General features: G+C 39.2%; 2 long non-coding RNA genes across 4 annotated transcripts in view; one reads left to right on the plus strand and one right to left on the minus strand.

Moving 5' to 3' along the window:
• Window positions 1-19,376, minus strand: part of LOC106014735 (uncharacterized) — a 72,000-nt gene continuing 52,624 nt past the window's right edge. For all 3 annotated transcript variants that reach the window (XR_011808049.1, XR_011808048.1, XR_005264311.2), the window contains exons 10-11: window positions 14,918-15,055; window positions 1-10,971 (exon numbers count right to left, since the gene is read on the minus strand). This is a non-coding gene — a long non-coding RNA (uncharacterized lncRNA). The remainder of the gene's footprint in view (window positions 10,972-14,917; window positions 15,056-19,376) is intronic.
• LOC119716387 (uncharacterized) overlaps window positions 6,573-19,376 on the plus strand; it is a 22,039-nt gene continuing 9,235 nt past the window's right edge. Inside the window, exon 1 of the long non-coding RNA XR_005264312.2 lies at window positions 6,573-6,701. This is a non-coding gene — a long non-coding RNA (uncharacterized lncRNA). The remainder of the gene's footprint in view (window positions 6,702-19,376) is intronic.

Consider the following 19,376-nt stretch of genomic DNA (forward strand, 5'->3'; position numbering starts at 1 on the left):
TTAGTTTGAAACACTTTTTTATTGGAAAAATGGTTAAATATTTTAATTATATTCTGTTCATTTTCTGGGTAAAGTTTATATTCACTGTCTTTTTTCTCTTCCCTCAAGTGTTAGCTTACTCACCTCTCAGCCAATTACAGCTGGGCAGCACTTGCCACAGAGATTCATAATTTTAGAAGAATTTCATGGAAACAGATGGCCCCAAGTTTTTTGTGCCTTTTTATTTTTTTTTCTTTTCCTTTGGTGAGGACTGCTGAACTCCTTTAGCATCTAATTTAAGAAATCTGTAAGCTGACAGCAGGATAGGACTTGTGCTATATTGGCATCCTCAGACATTAAAAAAAAATAACAAGTTTTTCAAATGTAATGAACTTTTAAATTTGCCTGGTAATTTTTGAAGCTCCAGGTGGCCTAATTTTCAAATGCTTCCCTGGAAAGATAAAAGCTAAGCACATTCCTTCCTTTCTAATAAAAGCTTAAATTTTCATGTAATGCTGGAGATTTGGAAATGGGTTTCATGGAAGGTATCATGTATTGTGAATTTTACAGAACAAACAAACAAAAACATGGAACTGTCTTTCCAGAAGTGATCATCTTTCCAGTAGTTTGTGAAGGATTGTCCATTTTCATTAACTGTCCACTGAGGAAGAGAAAGCATCTATCAGTAGGTGGGGAGAGGTGAAGGCGATAGCTTTACATCTTTATTGGATCTTGCTGGAGTGATTGAAGATGACACAATAGCTGAAGACGACACAGTGGGTGACAACAGTGATCTATCAGCTGGACACTGCCTTCCTCATCTGCCTCAGACGGAGGAGATCAAGCAAAAGTTTCAGTGACAACTAATTTCACTGCAAAGTTAGACATTAACTCATATCGCAGGCATTCACTGACTTTGCAAAGATACGAGCAGCACTTTACACAGCACACTCTGTTAGCTCTGCTGCTGGCAGACCAGAGGTGAAGTGACCCCCTGCACAAGCACAACAGTGAATCCATATGTCTACAAAATTGATGTGTTGACATTGATCTCAAAGAAGTCTGCCTATAATAACTGCTAATTGCCATTCAAGCAATTTCTCCTTCAGTTCTGAATGTAGTCCTGAGTCGTCAGTAATTTGTTTCTACTTGATTAATTGAAAAGCAGACCAGCTTGGTGTAGCCCAGGGATGACAGGTCACACTGTTGTCGAACCACACTGAAACTGGTTGCATGTAGAAACATAGATCTGTTCCTTGGTGCACAGCGTATTTCCTCCCATGCTTCTCTGGATGGTGGTTAACTCCTTTTTTACTCCTCTTTTTTTTTTTTTTTTTTTTCATAGTGTGGGTGCACTGTAATAACTGCAGCATTGAGAAGCTGAAACAGCTTCTTTTGGGGCTGTCAGAACAAAGAAGTTTGCCTAAGTAGTGAAACAAACAAGATAGAAAAAGAAAAATTAACCCAAAACAATGAGGGGAGAAAAAGACAAAAGGAGAGAATAACGGTAAGGATAAGGGGCATGGGAGAGGAAAAAAAAAAAAAAAAAAAGTGGTTGAAAAAGAAGTCAAGAAATCAATGGGAGCAGGAGGAAAAAGAACCTAAAGAAAGGTGAGAGTGTATCTGCAGCTGGACAGCATCTGGAGCCCTTTTGAGGGAACACCCCACATCTCACAGCCTCACCAGCACCTCCATGCATTAAAAGGAGCTGTAAGTCTCCAACTGCATCTGAACCTCTTTGGGTGAAATGCTTTGCCTTTCTGCCAGCTCTGCTACCTGAAATAAAGTACATCTTCATGACTTCAGCAAGTCGTGAAGCTGTTCCTTACTGAGACAGATTTATTGGAGTAATATCTGGGGTTGGTTTGTTTTTGTTTAAAAGGACAGTTTTTTTCTCACAGCCAAGCCAGAGAACGTGGCAGGGACCAGCAACACCACCTAGCATGCTGCAGCAGAGGGAGCCACAGAATCACCTTCCTTCTCACTTAACATGTCTCAAGGAAGTCAACACTCACTTACTTGGTTAGAAAATGATCTATAGAAAGAAAAATGTGTGCTCAGGCCTTCCCCATCGCTGCACTTTGCTTTTTCACCAATTATGAAATCAGAACCGTCCAATTAGGAACATAATCAAAGAGAAAGACGGTGCACACAACCCCACTGTTCTGTTATGGGTCACTCTGTCTCATCTAACAGGTTAAATAGGTCTTAAACTACTTTCCAGCAATGCTGTGCTTACAGAAATACGCATTCTGCCTGTCTCCTGCAGTTACCAAAGCACTGAAGAAAAAGCACTAATTACAAGAGTATGTAATGTGCTTTATATTGGTCTCAGGATAGCGATGTTTATTTGTTTGTTTGCTTGTTTAATCTCTTATCTTTCATTAAGATGATATTCTGCTTGCTAGGACACTGGATACCTCCATGTGCTTCACACAGTAAGATAATGAAATAAATAACCTAATTAGAGAAATAGTTTCTGATGACACTGGTATCATTTTAAAGTTTTTACTAGCTTTATGCTGTACTTCTTTTACAATAAATTACTGTTAGAAAGCCATTACAACTTTGAGATCCTTTTCTATAGGAAAAAAAAATCTAATAATTCTAACAAAATTCTATAAATTATTCTTTCTTATACCCTCCTACATAATGTTTTCAGACTACAGGAATACAGAATCTGGCTAGCATGATTTCTTACTACTTGGCCTTTCCCAGAGCAGTTGCTATGTTAAAACATAATAGTATGTTGTAATATTTTAGCTTTCATAACCTATTAGGTCATTTGCGTAACTGTACAAAGCTCTAATACAAGATCATTTCTTAGAAAAATTCCAAGTCTACACATTATTGTAAAGCCATAAGCTGGTTTTTCTCCTTGTTATGGTTGGCAGCATTTTTTAAACCTGCCAGTAAGTACACTTAGTAGTGAGTTCTTACTAAATGTTTTTCATTTTTGCCATGCTGAAATTGCCTTTCTCTCGGCCTGCACATTTTGGCACTCTTAGCTTTTTGTCCCTCTTTACCTAGTCTTATTGCTCTTGGTGAAATGCAGCCCAGTTCATATTTGTACTGTTCAATCTATCTCTAAAATTGTGTGTTAAATAAGAGTTCCCCTGCCAACAACAACAACAACAAAGCAGTTTTATAAAGTAAAAGTTGGATGATTATTCATTTTGAAGTATAGAGGAAGGTAACAGGAAAAAAATGAAGCTAGGAGAAATTCTCTCTGACTGATGAATGATTTTTCTTAGGTTTGCTAAGTAGCACATTAACATTGCATAGGCATTATTAAATTCTTAAGAGTACATCACTGCCATGTAAATTTCCTTGAGGCATGTGGTTAGATCACTAAGTATTTGCATTTGTCTTTTGAAAGAGTGATTCATACATAGCTGATCATGATTTCACATCAGATATACACTCTGTGCACCCCCCTATCCTCCCTGATGTTTTGGTCATGTTAGGAATGTTTTAACAATTCATGTCAATAAAGAACAGTCCTGTCTGCCTCTGGGTCCTGCACTGGCAATTTAATTCTTGAACCACAGATGCAGTGTGTCCCAGTCTCCCCCTCATTCTAGTCAATTTATCAAGTCTTCAGAAAATACTCCTCAAATTTATGAACCTGTTTGCTTTTGTTATTCCGAACTTCTATTTCTAACAGTTACAGCCTTTTTTTTTTTGTTTCTTCAAGATTAATTTAACACTGCTATAGGTGTGACTGTCCCTGTGAATGGCTAGTGAGGAATGTTTTAATTGCTGATGAAGTGTCAATAAGAAAGCTATTTGTGTTTGTATGAAGACTTTGATGTCTGAGGGTTTCAGAACAACTGATAACAACTAGTGACTGTTATGGGATACTATGCAAGCCTCTGATATCTGGCCAGGTGGCCAAGAGATTAAGAAGAAGAAAAAGAAGCTGAAGGACGGCTAGGAGACAAGACCTGCAGGGGATGCTGTATAAACTTGACACGGTGCCAAGGAGTACAAAGGGGAAGGACAAGAAAAAAATTTGGAGGGGAAGACTACGAGCCTTCAGCATGAAAGACCCCTAGAGACCCCCAGAGGGACCACCGGAGACTGATGCGCATGCTCCAGTAGGAGGGACTGGACCCCGGAAGCTAATTATAATAACCTGTTTTTTTTAGAAGTAGTAATGAATATGTATTAGTCTAGGAGTATAAAAATCAGCTACTTGATGTGGCTGGTGTGCGTCCTGGTGGAGCGGAGACTCCCAGTGCACCCAGCGCTGTTTGCTTACCTCTATTCTTTTAATAAATCCTATTTTTTATTTAATCCTAATTTGAAGACTGAGCCATTTCTAACAGTCATAATCTTACTAACAGGTTATAAGTAGAAGTTATCCAAAGATGAATGTGATAAGAGGCATATTCAGAAATAACACTCCAGCCCTTATAGATATAACAACCACAAACAAGGTCTCACACAACACAATTCTGCTTTTAAGAAGATTGATATCTAAAAGAGGATTACTGCAAATTACCAGGTTAGATTCTAGTTTACATCAGCCTAATAGTATGGAAACAGCGTGATGGATATGTCAGTACGTAAGTGAGAAAAAAACAGTTTGAAAATCTGATTTTATATAGTTTAGAGAGGAAGAAGTGTGAATTACCCTCAGAAGACTTATCTGCGTATTTGATTCATTCTCTGTGCATTAATTACAATATTCTACTTTCATACGCAGTCAAGTAATGGGATACATGATACCATAGCATATACAATTTTGTTTAAAGCTGCAAATGGAGAGATTTAAACATAAAAGTAACTAAAGCTTTCCATGCGAATAAATCATTTGCTGGTAATGCAATTTGAAATCAACTGGAACTCCTTGCAAATTCATACGTGAATTTAATCAGTAATTTTCAGCCTCAAATATAGAAAAATCCCTTAATGTGTGAAACAGATTGTTTTAATGTAATATTTCATAAAGAGAAGTACCATTTTTCCATTTTAAATTAAGGTTATATTTCAAAATCAAGTTATTATTTAATATTTAAAATGGTGTGAAAGTATGTGAAAATCTAATGAAATAATAATACTGGATTTCAAAGTAGTTCAGTTTGACCTAACAATCATTGTTATTTTCTATTTTGATCATGATGAAACCACAGACTTTTCTTTTGAGTAGGACTAAAACAATTGGCTTTTAAAAATCAAGTATTTTTACTTCCTGCAGAGAAGAACCTGGGGGTTCTGGTGGATGAAAAGCTCGACACGAGCCAGCAGTGTGTGCTTGCAGCCCTGAAGGCCAACTGCGTCCTGGGCTGCATCAACAGAGGGGTGGGCAGCAGGTGGAGGGAGGGGATTGTGCCCCTCTGCTCTGACCTCGTGAGGCCCTGCTTGGAGTGCTGCATCCAGGTCTGGGGACCCCAGAACAACAAACACATGGACCTTTAGAGCAGGTCTAGACAAGAGCCATGAAGATGATCACAGGGCTGAAGCACCTATGAAGAGCATTCCTCCTGCGAAGGAAGGCTGAGAGAACTGGGGATGTTCAGCCTGGAGAAGAGAAGTCTTCAGAAAGACATTATTACAGCCTTTCAGTACATAAAGGGGGCTCAGAAAACAAGACGGAGAACTACTTTTCACAAGGGCAAATAGTGATAGAACAAGGAGGAACAGCTCCAGCTGAATGGAGCTATAGTTTAGGAAGGAAGCATTGGTCTGGCAAAAGGAGTAAGGTGTTTCTTAGAGCTTTAAATGTCAACAAAACAAAACAAAACAACAACAAAAAGCAAACAAACATAAACCCCAAACCCTAAAACTGAATAACATCTGGAGACTCGACTCACTAGCAGACTGTGCAGCATAAATCACTGTCAAAAACTCCTCCGGAACAGGTCTTCATGCATAACCAAACAGCTGCATTTTGCATTCACTTCGTCTTCTAAGTGTCCTTTAAAATATGTATTGCTGTAGATCTTTGTTGCTCCACTGATAAACAGGTACAGATGGTTTGTGCAGAACAACAGCCGGTTTCTCCCTCATTTCATGTTTTTCTTCTAACTTTTCACAAAATGGAATGGTTTGGGTTGGAAGGGACCTTAAAGAGCATCTAGTTTCAGCCCCCCTGCCATGGGCAGGGACATCTCCCACCAGAATAAGTTGCTCAAACCCCATCCAACTTGGCCTTGAACACCTCCAGGGATGGGACATCCACAACTTCTCTGTTTCAGTGCCTCACTACCCTCATTGTAAAGATTTTTTTCCAAATATTGAATCTAAACCTACCCTCTTTTAGTTTAAAACTTTTTTTTTTTTTTTCCTTGAACTCCTTCAGGGTGTTCTTCTTTTCCTGTTCTTCCAAACTGATGCAATGTTTCTCCATTTTTTACAGTTTTTATGAGTCACATTCTCCTCTGAGTTACAGTAGTAAAAAACCTAGTGTCATTGGATTTACACAAAATTAGCTGGTCAGAAGTGCTCTCCTGGCACCTGAGCTGGGCTACTGGGATTGCTTTCAGCAGCTACCATCCATCCTCGGAGGGATGCTACTGCCCCTGCAGTATTTCTGACCTCAGCTGTTGGCAGGGCAACACACTGAATGATTCAGTAAAGCCAAGTACCTCAGCTAACACAGCGCAAATCTGCATGCCTGGTTATGCCCACGGATCTTGGAGAGGCCGTAACATTGAGGGGGAGGAGGAGGTGAGCAGCTTCAACAGCTCCAATCGGAGCTGCAGCAGAGAATCAGGGTAAGGCCTGTGTTGCTGTTTCTCTTCTTTTTACATTTACTGTTTGTCAATTTATTTCCTTTCTCCTCTTCCAGCTTCTTTTCTTCAGAAATAGTAGCCATAAAAATAGGGTTAATGAGAAAGAAGTAAAAATAAATAGAAATGAACAAACATACATGTTTAATTCTGTTCATAGTTGTAAGTCGAGATGCTTTATCATGCCTACTTTTTTCAATTTTATTTTCTTTTCACTCCCCGTTAAGTTTTTCTTTATTCTGCTGGCCAATTGGATACCAAAGGTCACATTAAGTGCAGCATGAGATAAAGACCACAGTCAGTTAAATGTCATGGTTACTTCTAGTAAATCAGTAATGGGCATATTTTTAGTCCCTTGAGAATACACTGTCAGATCACAAATGTTCAAACCAACTACTGTTAGCTCATTAGCAGCCAAGCAATTAAAACAGCTTTGCCCAAAGAGGAAAGAAATCTAAAAGCCTTCATTAATGGCAAAACCACTTAAATGATAACAGATGAAAATAGTAACAAATATCAAAAGGCCAGATGATGGCTCCAGTTACAGCTCATAAATGAGTTTAAAAGATGGAAATGAGCCAATTCTATAAACTGAGAGTAAAGCAGGCTGATAACATGATGGCTCAAAGGAATCAATAGGCTTTATTAATTCTATTTTTTCTGCAGAGTTACAGCTATTTTCTGCTTCTGGCTCTAACTACATAATTGTTAATCACAGCTTCCTGACAGATTCAGCTCTTTCCCTTATCCCCATGTGTACTTCCAGGGGTCCTTACACAGAAAAATAGTAGTTTATCAGGCTGCGCAACACTCATGAACTTTCAACACTACGCAGCATTAGCTTGAGTTTTTACATCTCCTTATTAGACAGCATTTGCAGCCCAGGGTGGCTAGAAAAAGAGGATTCAGAGCCCATAGGTATGGCCAACAAGCCTTCCATTGCTCCATACTCAGTAGCCTTCTGTCATAGTCCTACATGCTCAGTGGAAGAAGCAATGGAAAACAGGAACTTTTTAATTTAAGAGAGGAGGCAAGAGCAGCAGTAGAACCTGTAATAGATTCATTAATTTGCTGGGCACATTGACTTAGTGAGTTGGCAGGACTTGCCACAGTTATCTGATCCTGAATTTTCATTGTTTTTGCATGCCTGGCTGTCACTAGCTTTGCTGGGATCCTGGCTTCAGGGATAAATACCAAATGAAAATGTATTCTGGAGTTCACACTCTTTAGGGCACATTTCACACTCCCAGGCATATCACATTGCATCAATTTCATATTTTAAAGAGTTTCTTCTTCCTTTAATGCTATTTGTAAAGGCAAGGAGCTTACCATATCTGGATTCTGATAGAATCATATGATACTGTGAGCTGAAGCCCAAAATAAGTGTATTATATAGCCTTGCCCATAAAATTACTGAAGGATTTACAGTATTCCCTAAATGTTCCCACAGAGAAACAGCAGTACTAGTACAGGAGCTAACATTATTGTAAGCCATTTAAACAATACAGGGATTACAAAACTGGGTAAAATCTGCCATGTGCATTGCACCGTGTCAGCTCAAATGCTGCTGAAAGATTTCTGTCCCAGGAATCCCAGACTGGCAATCGGGGGATGGCTGCTTCCTCACAGGAGACATGTTGTAGGAATCTGGTAGGCTATTGTCCTTTCACGCTCTGTGACGGTAATGGGCAAGAAGAGCAGGAAGAATCATGCAATTACAGAAAATATAAACCTTGCTTTGCAGCATAGCTATGGAGACTTTCCCTGCAGAGCTCCCACATGTCTCAGGAGTTCAAGCTACCTGGCATGATCAGTGAAGCAAGAGATCAAAGGTTTCTAGGAACAAAATAACCACTCTACTTTCTTTTAGCATGACACCGACAAATGCTATCTTGCTTCAAGGAAAAACTGTCTTACACCCACCAAAACTATATCATTTGTTTATTTATTATGGTAAAAGGACTCACCTGCTCGTTCAGGTTCAAACCAGGTATTAATGCATGCTGACAGTCTGACAGCCAAAGTGTGTTCAGATTCTTCAACTATAAACTTTATTTTACGTGGCGTTGTTCAAAGCAACCAGTTTAATTATCGCTGGGATGTAGGTTAAAGAACTTTTAAGGGATAATATATCAACCACAATAAGGACTCTTCATCAGCTAACAAAAAAAATATCAACTGTATGGGTAGGGAAAGTAATTATTTCTAATATTTTGCAGAAAAGAACAGCTCGAGTCCTCTTAGTACTTCACATTTGTAGAATAATCTTTGAAGTAACAATTTCCATTTATAGTAAATCTCTGACACTTCTTTCTATTTTGTTATCTACTAAGAAGGCATTACTATATAGGTCTTACAAGAGTTTAATTCATAATAGTGGTCAAGATATGCAGCTCTACTTTTGCAAAAATAATTTGGAGACAGAGTTGGTATGCAATCCATGTGTCAGAGCAAGCAAATAAATGTAAGTAACACAAAAATTACTTACCCAATGAGCCCAACCACATACTTAAAGGTTGCGTTTTATATTAGGACATTTTTGGAACTAGTGGTTTTAGAGGTTAGATTCTGTCTTCAAGTAGCTTTCACTAGACAGAAGGAATTCCTCACTGGTTGGATTTGCTAGGCCCAGCTCATACTCCCTGAGCAGAATTTGCATAGCACCATAATAAATACTGGGAAAGAAAAAGAAAAGAAGGGAGCACCAGCAAATAACAAATTTAAAAATGGTCCCTGAGATTTATTAAGAAGAATTGTTAGACAAAGAAAACATGATTGCATGAATCTGATATCAACTCTGAATTGCATTTAGTGAAATCAGTTGTTTAGAAGCTTGCAATACCTTCTCAGTTAGCTGCCACAGTTAGCTGCCACAGGCATTCTACTAAGTTTGAGTTCATAAATAACTTACAAGAGTTAGTCTCCCTCTTGCCAAAAATTCAAATTCAAATTCAAAAATTACAGAAATATTCTGGTAGTTTCTAGTGGTGGAAAGCTCTTCACTTTCTGAAACGTGTTCTGTGATCATGAATATGTGCTGTAATTTTCTGACCATCAGCATTACATTTGCTTGTCTTGCCCAGCTGTGTCTGTAAATAGATTGAGATTCAGGGGATTTTTCCCCTTGTAGTCAGTTTATTTCCAGAGGCACTGGTGAAAAAAATAAAATTAATAAAAAAAATAAAAGAAGTATTAAGATCTAGGTTATAAGACCCAAGTAGGGAACAACAACCATGATGCCTTTCCCTTAGTCTTTTTTGTAGCATTTCCAGTGTTAGAGCTGGAACTTGGGCAAGCAAAGGAGAAAATTGATTTTGAAATACAGTAGGAAATGGCACAAAGCCCTTTAAACACAAAACATAAAAATAACAACATAATATTATTAAAATTCTATGTAATATACATATAAATAAATATATAAATAAAATATATAAAAATATATACTATATAATATATAAACAAAAATATATAAAAATAAAAGATTTTTATTATTCCAAGAGACAAGCAAAACTACCAAAGTCCTACAAGTCCTGCACACCCACACAGCTTTCTGCTCTCAGGAGTATGGTAGCTACCTATACCTTGCCCCGGCATGGGGCTTGGAAGTGGCCAGATGCAGGAGATCTGCAGTGATCTGTGATATGACAGTTACATATTGCACTCTGGTAACAGTGAGCATTCTTTGGAACAACTTTTATCTTGCTGCAATAAGCCTTGTGATTTTCAGAGAAATATAGTTTAACTTCACCCAATGAATTTCTTTTCCCGTAAATTGTCATGGAGAGAAGTTAGATTTTTCCCCTGATTCTTAGTGTTCTCATGTTTCTCACTCTGATTATTTCAGGTGTTTCCAGTACTATAAGATTTAAAACAAGAGTAACATTAATGTTGGTCTTAGAGAATGAGCAAGGGCAATAAGGAGAAAAAACATGTTTTATCAGATAGACATGGAAAACCAGAAAATCTTTCAAGCAGTTAAAAATGGCTGAGTGTCTTAATGAAATAACACATTAGGCCTCCCATGAGAACATAGGATTATCTGATACCCAGTTGTGTTTTCAGTCACTCATGAATTCAAAAAAACAGCATAACATGGCTTTGAGCAGTCCCAACACATTCAGTAGCCCCTGTGGTCTCGAATGTTCATTTTCCACTGCAGGATGATTATGAAACTTTTTACTCCTCAGTTTGCCATCACTTATTACCTGACATTCTTTACCTGTGGTTCTATGTTCTTTACCTGATCTTCTTTCTCCTATAAAATAAGCAGAGCCCTTATGTATGACTTGCCTCTATTTCTTAAATTCCATGTCGTAAACGCATATTTTAGTGTGTGCAATAAAATATTATGAAATATTATTTCAGCTTTACATTTTAAAAACAATGCTCATAAGTGTGTTCACTTTATTGCTTTGTTTCTCTTCCATTTATTCTCTCCTCACCTCTCAGATCAGTGGCTTTTCTTAGAATGGCTTGTCTGCCTGTCATACAGTGTAACTTAGTGTACCACTGCCTTTCAGCAGCCTCAGACATTTACATTTGAAAATCATGAACTCTCAGAGTACAGAATGGCTTTCAGCAGGAGAAATGTCACTGGAAAGTGAAGATTTTATCTACAAATGAGATGCAATACCAATTTAAATGTCTCTTGCACTCTCACACACATTGTGCCTCAGTCCTGACCTACAGATGGGAATTTGCAGCTAGTTGCATGATAACTTTCAATTTTCCCATGGCATCTCATGGTCTGTGCTAGGAACCATCAGTCTCTACCTTTACAAGGGACAATGGCTCTTGGACACCAGGCTTTCAACTAGAGCAATATGGTACTTTGAACTTCTGCCTTTCCTACCCATTCAAATTAATTCCCTTATCAATTAACTGCATGTCCATTATTCAACAAAAGACACAGGATTAAAAAAAAAATAATATTATTATTTTCTCCTCCTGCTTTTTTGTGACACTGTTCATTTTTCTTACGTTTGAAGACTCTGGACATTACAATGAAGTGTTGAGGTACTAATGACAGGCAGAGAATTGCAGCCTGTCTTTTCACAGGGTTACTGTTTCATTTCAGTTTGAGCTCAGAGTATTATAGCTAAGACTTGAAACTATTACAGGTGAAAAAGGACTTTTTGAGGCAGACTGTTCAAAATTTTTGAGCTTTGAGAAAAATGGGATTGATATACTACAGCCACGTTACGTGTTTTTTGCAATATAAAATTGTCCATGTGTGATGATTGGGTGTATGAGGTAATAGGTGTCTGCAGTACTTCACAAGGGATTTTAAAAACATCAGTTAAAGCCCTGAGGTTCTCTCAGTCTGATTCCACAGCCAAAATGCAGAGTTTTGCCATCTGTGGTGTCACAACAGCTATGATGAAAATGTTATAAACATAGTACAGATAATTACCAAAATAAATAGGTAGATGGACTTAATTATGCTGCTTCTCATAGCTGCAAAAGGAAACATACAACAATCCCCGACTTACATAAAGTCATTGACACACAACACTGGTTTTGGTTCTAGACTGAAAAATCGAGACTGATCAAACCTAATTTTTTTGACCAACCTTTGCCCAAGAACTTGTTTATCAAATGCAATTTTCTATAAGGATTTCACTCTATTACACTGATAAAATTTTATTAAAGCAAGACAGTGACTCCCTGTAATTATTTGGATGGCAGGTAACATGGGCTTGTATGGGCATACATCTGGCTGGTGGCCAGTCACTAGCAGTGTTCCCCAGGGCTCAGTTCTAGCATTGCTTCTGCTCAACATCATTACCAATGACCTGAATGCAGGAGCTGAATGCTTCCTTAGGAAGTTCACTGACTAGTAAACTGTGAGATGCTGCTTGCTCTGCTGAGGGATGAGGGGCCTTGTTGACGGATTAAGATATGTTCAGCGTGCTGCACCTACTAGTTGTCACACTCTTAGCCTGTACGTATTTGCTTTAAGACAAAAATTTCCCTGATGGGAAGAATGGCTCTTTCTCCTTCATCATTTTTTCCAGGACTGAGCAGGATTCAGTGCAGAATCCACTGATAGGGATTTAATACATATCAAAGGAAGACCCACAGAAGGCGATTTCAGCAAATGCCTGCTGCAGTGCCTTCTGCTACCTTAATATGACCAAAGAGAGCTGAGTCAAGCAGGTTTTTGCCTTTTCTCCTGCTACCTGCCAAGATGTTTTTAGCAATATGCCTCTCAGTCCCTGCCAACTTCATTCTTAGTGAAATCCTAATAACTGCTGGCTCTTGCTCTGGATGGTGGTTTCTACTTTCAGGCTGATTCTGCTTGTCTGCTAAAGCCTGACTCCAGGGACATTCATCATGCTGTCTCAATGGCAGGTTGGCAGTGTTTTGAATACTTCTTGAACTTGATTCAGACAGAGCTTACCCATGGGACAGCTTAGGCTGCCAGCAAGGAGAATCCAGCATGCTTCATATACTGTGGGCCAGATCCCTCTTGGGTATTCATCTCCTGCACACTGAAAGCTTGCTGCTTTCCCCTGGGCGAACAAGTGGTAGGGCTATAGCCAAGGTGGAGGAAGAAGGTGTGCACTGTGCACCCACGAGGTGGGTATCAAGAGGAGGTATATATGTTGAAAAGTCTGTAATTCCTGCTGGTGCCTACTCAGCAGGCAGCCCACGTAGTAATGACAGTGAGGAAGTGGGAATAAATGGGAGCCAGGAGCAAGGAGAGGAAGAGAGGCAAGTGAGAGATGTGGAAGAGCTACATCTCCCCCACACTCTTTTTCTGCTCTAAATCTCATCTATTCTCCCATCTTCTTCCTGCAGGTAGAAGTAGGGTGAATATGGTGTACCCCGCCTGCACAGCCGAAACATGGCATAACTTTTTTCCCTTCCTTCTACCATGCACCCAAGTTCACTCCCAGATGGAGTTGAGGGACATGACTTGTTGGGTCAGGGAGCCTGAGGCAAAGGAACCTTCCTCAGGGTAGCCCTGTCTTTTATCCCAGCTGTTCCATGATGCCTGTGTGTTGTACATTGTTCAAGAAATGCAGCAGCTTGTAAATATAATAGGACTTGATAATTCTAGGACTACAGTTATTAGGTTAGCATATAGAAGTGATAACTATGGGCAGCTCAACTTTGTGTTAGTTAGGCCAACTGGCAATTGTGGGATCAGACAATATCAGACGAACAAGACAGAGACCCAGGGCTTCCATGGTCAGAATGCTAGGAAAAACAACCTGGGTACAAAACAGCCAGCAAATATGCATTTTATCCTACTAAAGTTGAGACAATATGTTACAATCATATCCAAATGTCATTTATAGTTTGAGCTATTTTATAGCCTCAGCTATAATAATGAGAGGACTGGCATTCTGGCCGTACCCCTCTGGCCCTGAACCCATGCTGATGTGGAACTGTCTGCCCACAAATTTCCAAACACTACTTGAAATGCAGAACTTAGCTAAGGCAAAACTGTGTCAAAATAGGTTCTTTCCTTGTTAGCATTTCTTTCATATAATCTGCACTCTTGATTTTGTGTATCTACCTTTCTTCTTCTTCTTTTTTTTTTTTTTTACATTTGTTTTTATTTTCTTTCTGTATTCACAGAGTCAGAATTTACATATACCAGTGTAACATGACTGCCAATGTCACATCTGTTTTGCACTGTTCTTTATTTACCCATTCTGCTGCATAATTAGACAGTAGAGTACATTTTTTTACCTGTCGCCATGAAAAAAAAATCATCTTTTGAAATAAGTCTCTGAACTCTTTATTTTTTCCTACTTGGAGCTGGAATTACACATAGAGACTGGCGGAGGGCTCTGCTGGCTCCTGAGCTAATACAGACAATGAAGGCCAAGTAGAGCAAAACAGATGGGCTTCAAGGGGTGGGAAAGTACCCAGTCCATCAGCCTATTTAACACTTGGAAGCTTAGGATGGCATTTATTTCAGTTAATTTTTTAATTCTGCTAGGCTTTCAGTGAATTAGTGCTGCTTTCCTGTGCCCAGGAGACTCTTTCTGTTAGCGTGCTTCATATCTTTAATTAAAAGACTACTCAGAAGTGCCTTACTGACTTTTTCCCAGCCAGGGCTGCCATATGCTTCCCCTCTTTGCTTATCTAATCCATGCTACAGGCACTTAAAGAGTGTGTCAGTGCTAAAGGAAATGCATCTCTCTTTTGAGGACCTTAGCTAATATCTAATGATTAAACCATACCTTGTCATTTCCTGGGACCCGCTGACTTGTTGGATCTCACAAAATCCTTAGCAGCTGTAACTTCCCACTGCTGAGCCACTAGCAGCCATGAATCTTGCTGGGATTATATCTCACTGAGTGGATCTTCCCAAGCTGTACCTGTTAATCAAATAAGACCCAGAAGCAAACTTCAATAAAGGCTACTTGCAAAAAGAGCACTAAATCCTCTCTAACAGTCTGTAATCCTTATGTTTCTGAATTGTGTTTTCCTTGCCAAAATACCCATAGCTTTAGTGTTATGACTCTGGTACCATTCTATGATTCTGTGTCACTGGCTTCTGGGTTATGTACAGAGATGTGGTAAGTATATTGTCTGTGCCATCCATCAGATGTTGCTGCTAGCTATGAGGCTTTTGCCTACCAGTACATATGTTCATTGAGCTTATAAGAAAAGCACTTATCACTTTCACACTGCTCTCTGCTGTTTTATAGTTTTTATCAGCCTCTTTCTGTACTAAGTTCTTAGTTTAGTCTTTTATCTGGGAAGACTGTTTTGACAATCTACAGGGTTTGGATTTGCTTTCGTTGTACAGTGCCATGTCTTCTTGGCTGACAATCCCTGCAAACCCATGGACATGTTACTTGGATGGAGAGGTGGGTCCAGGAGGATGTTCCAGATACCTCTTGCATTGCAAGGAAGCAATCTGTGTCAAAATGCTGTAGTATGCCACACTCCTTACCGTGCCATACTCCTTGCCTTGCCTGATAACTGGAGTTGCTCACAGGCTAAGGAGGAATGGAAATGTTACCTGCAAGAAATTAACTCACAGCATATAACCTCCCTTTTGTCAAAGGTATCAAACAGCAAGCCCTATGGCCAAAATAGGTGGTGGATTAAGGTGCCCTCAGATAGCACTTCCTTCTCAGTGCCCAAAGCTTTTGCACAGTTCACTTCCTCAATTTTGACGTTGATTGCTGTAATTTTACCTATTTCACAGTTTGATGTCTCATCTAGACAAACGGGCAAATCTGGAGCTCTGGAAAAACCTCAGGTGGCAAATCTGGAAGTCTGAGTCACATATACAGTTAGGCAAAATAGGTCAGGGAAAATAAAAGAGGAGAAATGCAACAGTCAGTTTGGGATCTGTGATTGATTTACACAAGCAGAAAGAATGGTTTGTAGTCTCGCCCACAAGCGGGCTGCTGGTCCTTGACATTGAGTGACCACCCAGAGCTCCAGATTAAAGCTAGAGATGTTTCTAAGCGGATGGAGATCTTTCTGAGTCACTTGCTGGAACGAGGAGAGGCTGCCTGTGTCAAGCAAAGTCTCTGCGTCCCTGTGGCTGAAGATGCTGTACAAGATGTTTCTCTTTGCTCCACTGGCCAAGGAGTGGGTAATGGTCTTACTGAACCAGTCAATCACTTGGAGCAGTCCTGCCCTGGTGACACTGTGCTCTGTCTCTTCCTGGCGTGGCTGCAAAACTGTTTTTTCTTGCTTCCCCTCACCCAAATCCCCTTTGCCTCTAGTGGAGTCCTGTACATGGTTTCTGGCATGTTTATTTTGGTAATACCACACAGACTTCGCACATAACCTACTTCCTGCATGCCCAGTTGGTTTCTTGTTTTTGTTGTTTTGCTTTGCTTTGTTTTGCTTGTTTTTCTTTAATCAGGTAATGCCAAACAGGTAATCCAAAAATTTTAAAGGGCAAAGTGGCAGGGCAGGAGGTTATGATGTGCTACAATTACTCAGTGGCTCAGTGTAGCTTTTGTAGCTGGGCTTCATTTCATTTTAAAATTGCTTTCCTCCATTAGTAAAGTTTTTTTTTTTGTTTGTTTGTTTTTTTTTTAACGATGACTGATGTTTTTATTAGATTTTTTTTTTTTTTAAGTAGGGAAGGAATTTATTTAATTTCTCTATTGCTGTGTAAATGTCATAATGCATGGTATTTTACAAGTACTTCAGTAGGAAGGTTGATAGAAAAAAGGGGTCATTTTTATAATCATCTTCCAGATCAGTAAAGAGCGTATTGTCACTGACAAAAGAAGGAGGAAAAGAAAGCACCAAGCACAGAAGAATGAGTAATAAAAGCCTGTCTTCATGTCAAATAAAAACTAATTTTATATTATGTTATGTTTTTAAAACAACGCTTGACTGCCTGTAGTGCTTATTTCAGCAGAAAGTAACAGGAGTTTTGTAAACATATTTCTATCTAAATACTTGGCTATGTAGGACCAAGCCACAAGAAATGCTGAAAAGTGTTGTGTTCCTATGACAGTTCAGAGAATTAAAAGGCACCAATCTCCTTTCAGAAACTGGACCTTAAACTCTCCCACATGCAAATTTAGTCCAATTAGAAAATTTCCTTTTCATTTTGAGGATGGGTCATCTAACAAGTAAGCCTGTTGGCTTGAAGAGCGCCAGCAACAAAGCACTCTGGTTTACCAAGATCAAGGCTTGAAAGGACTCTTATAATGAAACTAATCCTGGACTCATCCTACCCTGATGGAAGCACGCTATACTCATCCTCTGTAACAATTTGCAGATCAGTAGTGGTATCCTGGTACATAATGAGAGGTGCCTTTGATTCCAGAAATGCAGAGGTCTGAGAGCTTTTCTAATTGCAGCTCAGTGGCCTTTGGTGCCATATCTGCAGCACAAAGGACGTCAGTGAGACATCCTGCCTTGGCTCATTCTTCCTGTGTTTAAAATGGCTGTCCATTATAGCAGCAGTGCACCACTTCACCAACAATTCCTCTTGGATTGAGGATTTTGGTGTGAGAAAAGGTGCTCCTGCAGTACCCACTCACCTAATTGCTTGTAGGAGTCACAGAAATGCCTTGGGTATCTTCCCCTTTCTATTCCAGGCTCTTCTGATGATGAACTAGTCTGCATGGCAGGAGGCCATTTCATCTGCTTTAATTACCTCTTAAGCAAAAGTTCTGCCCTGATATCCTATAGACATCATGGCTTTGGGAAATGCCTTAAACTTCTCCCAATCCTCCTCCCACAGGGTCGTTAGCTGTGCTCTGAGTAGGAGGTGACTAACTCTCACTCTATCCAACTGTAAAATTTAAGAGATTACATTTACATGTACATTCCAGAAATTCATGGCTCAGGGAAAATGAATCAAGTGATAAAAATGAATATGTAAAGTGACAAACAAAAGTGAATATGATCTGAACAGGAAATCTTCTGTGCAGGGATTTTCAATTTGATTTTGCTACAAGAGAAACTACCAAGCACAATAACCTGTAATTAAGATTAAAAGTCAGGAAAAAAGTTTTCAATAGTTTATGCCTGGATTGAAAAAATGCTACTTGCCTGGGCAGTGTTAATTAAGAGGCATGTGAGTTACCATTGGTCATGCCTTGAGCCACAAGTTAAGTTTTGCTGGGTGTAACCACAAGCATGGATCTCTGTGCTTGGGAAAAAAAATAATAATAAACATTAAAATTAAATAGTACAGAGGATGGGTCGCTGCTTAGGGAGAGATAAGGGAAAAGGAATAATACAGAGGAAAGAGACAGGATGCAGGATGAAGGAGTTGCCATCTTTTTTTAGTTTGTTCATGGATTTCTCAAAATAGAAACCTTTCAATAATAGTTTGCTTTAGATTTTGCCTATGGAACTTTTTCAAAGTGAAAGTGGCCTTTGACAGCACCCCGTGTTCTTACAGTGATGGAGAGCTGAGTATCAGAATGAACTATTTGTCTGTCTCCTACATTCCTTTGTATCCAGTAAAGAATTAGGCTTGTCACTGCAGGGAAAATCATGCTGACATATGATACGCTGAGCTTTGAGAAGATGCACAGGATGCTTCAAGCATTTTTTTGTTTTGTTTCTTTGTTCCTCTGCTTGGCTGCATTCCTTAGTAAGTGGGGCAGAGCTATATGCAGCTTGTCAGAAGTGCCTCTCCTAACTGTATTTTTCCATACTGTAGCAGTTACATCACTGACTACAATCTTCTGGCAGCTAGAAGGTGGAGACATGAGGCAGGCAACTAAGATAAATGCAACTTTTAAGCAAATGAGTTATTTTCATCCAGTGCAAATGTTGTAGTGACTGTGTTTTCCCACAACTGCAATATGCTAAGCTGTAAACAATACACAGAAGGGGCTGGTATTTAATTTTAGGGTGAATATCAAATGGATGTATATAGGCCCCAGGTCCAACCAAGGAAGGTAACAGAGTTGGGCTTCTTTGCTTATTTTTTAGTTCTGTTTATGAATTTAGCATTTACTGAGACTCTTTTTTTTTTTTTTTTCTCTAAGAACAGTTTTGCTATGCGGGCTCATGACCTTGTTTTGTTCTGTGTGATCTAGTAAAGAAAACAGACTCTTTTGCACTTGAAATTGGAAGACTACTGATCTATCCATCCTGCAGATGTTGTAGAGACGGCTCATTTCTGAGTTGCTTAGACTTGTTTTGAGGTGGTTTCTACCATACTTAAAATGTTACTATTTCACTGAAATTAACATG

The sequence above is a fragment of the Anas platyrhynchos genome, chromosome 3 (assembly GCF_047663525.1).
Source record: "Anas platyrhynchos isolate ZD024472 breed Pekin duck chromosome 3, IASCAAS_PekinDuck_T2T, whole genome shotgun sequence".
NCBI lineage: Eukaryota > Metazoa > Chordata > Aves > Anseriformes > Anatidae > Anas > Anas platyrhynchos.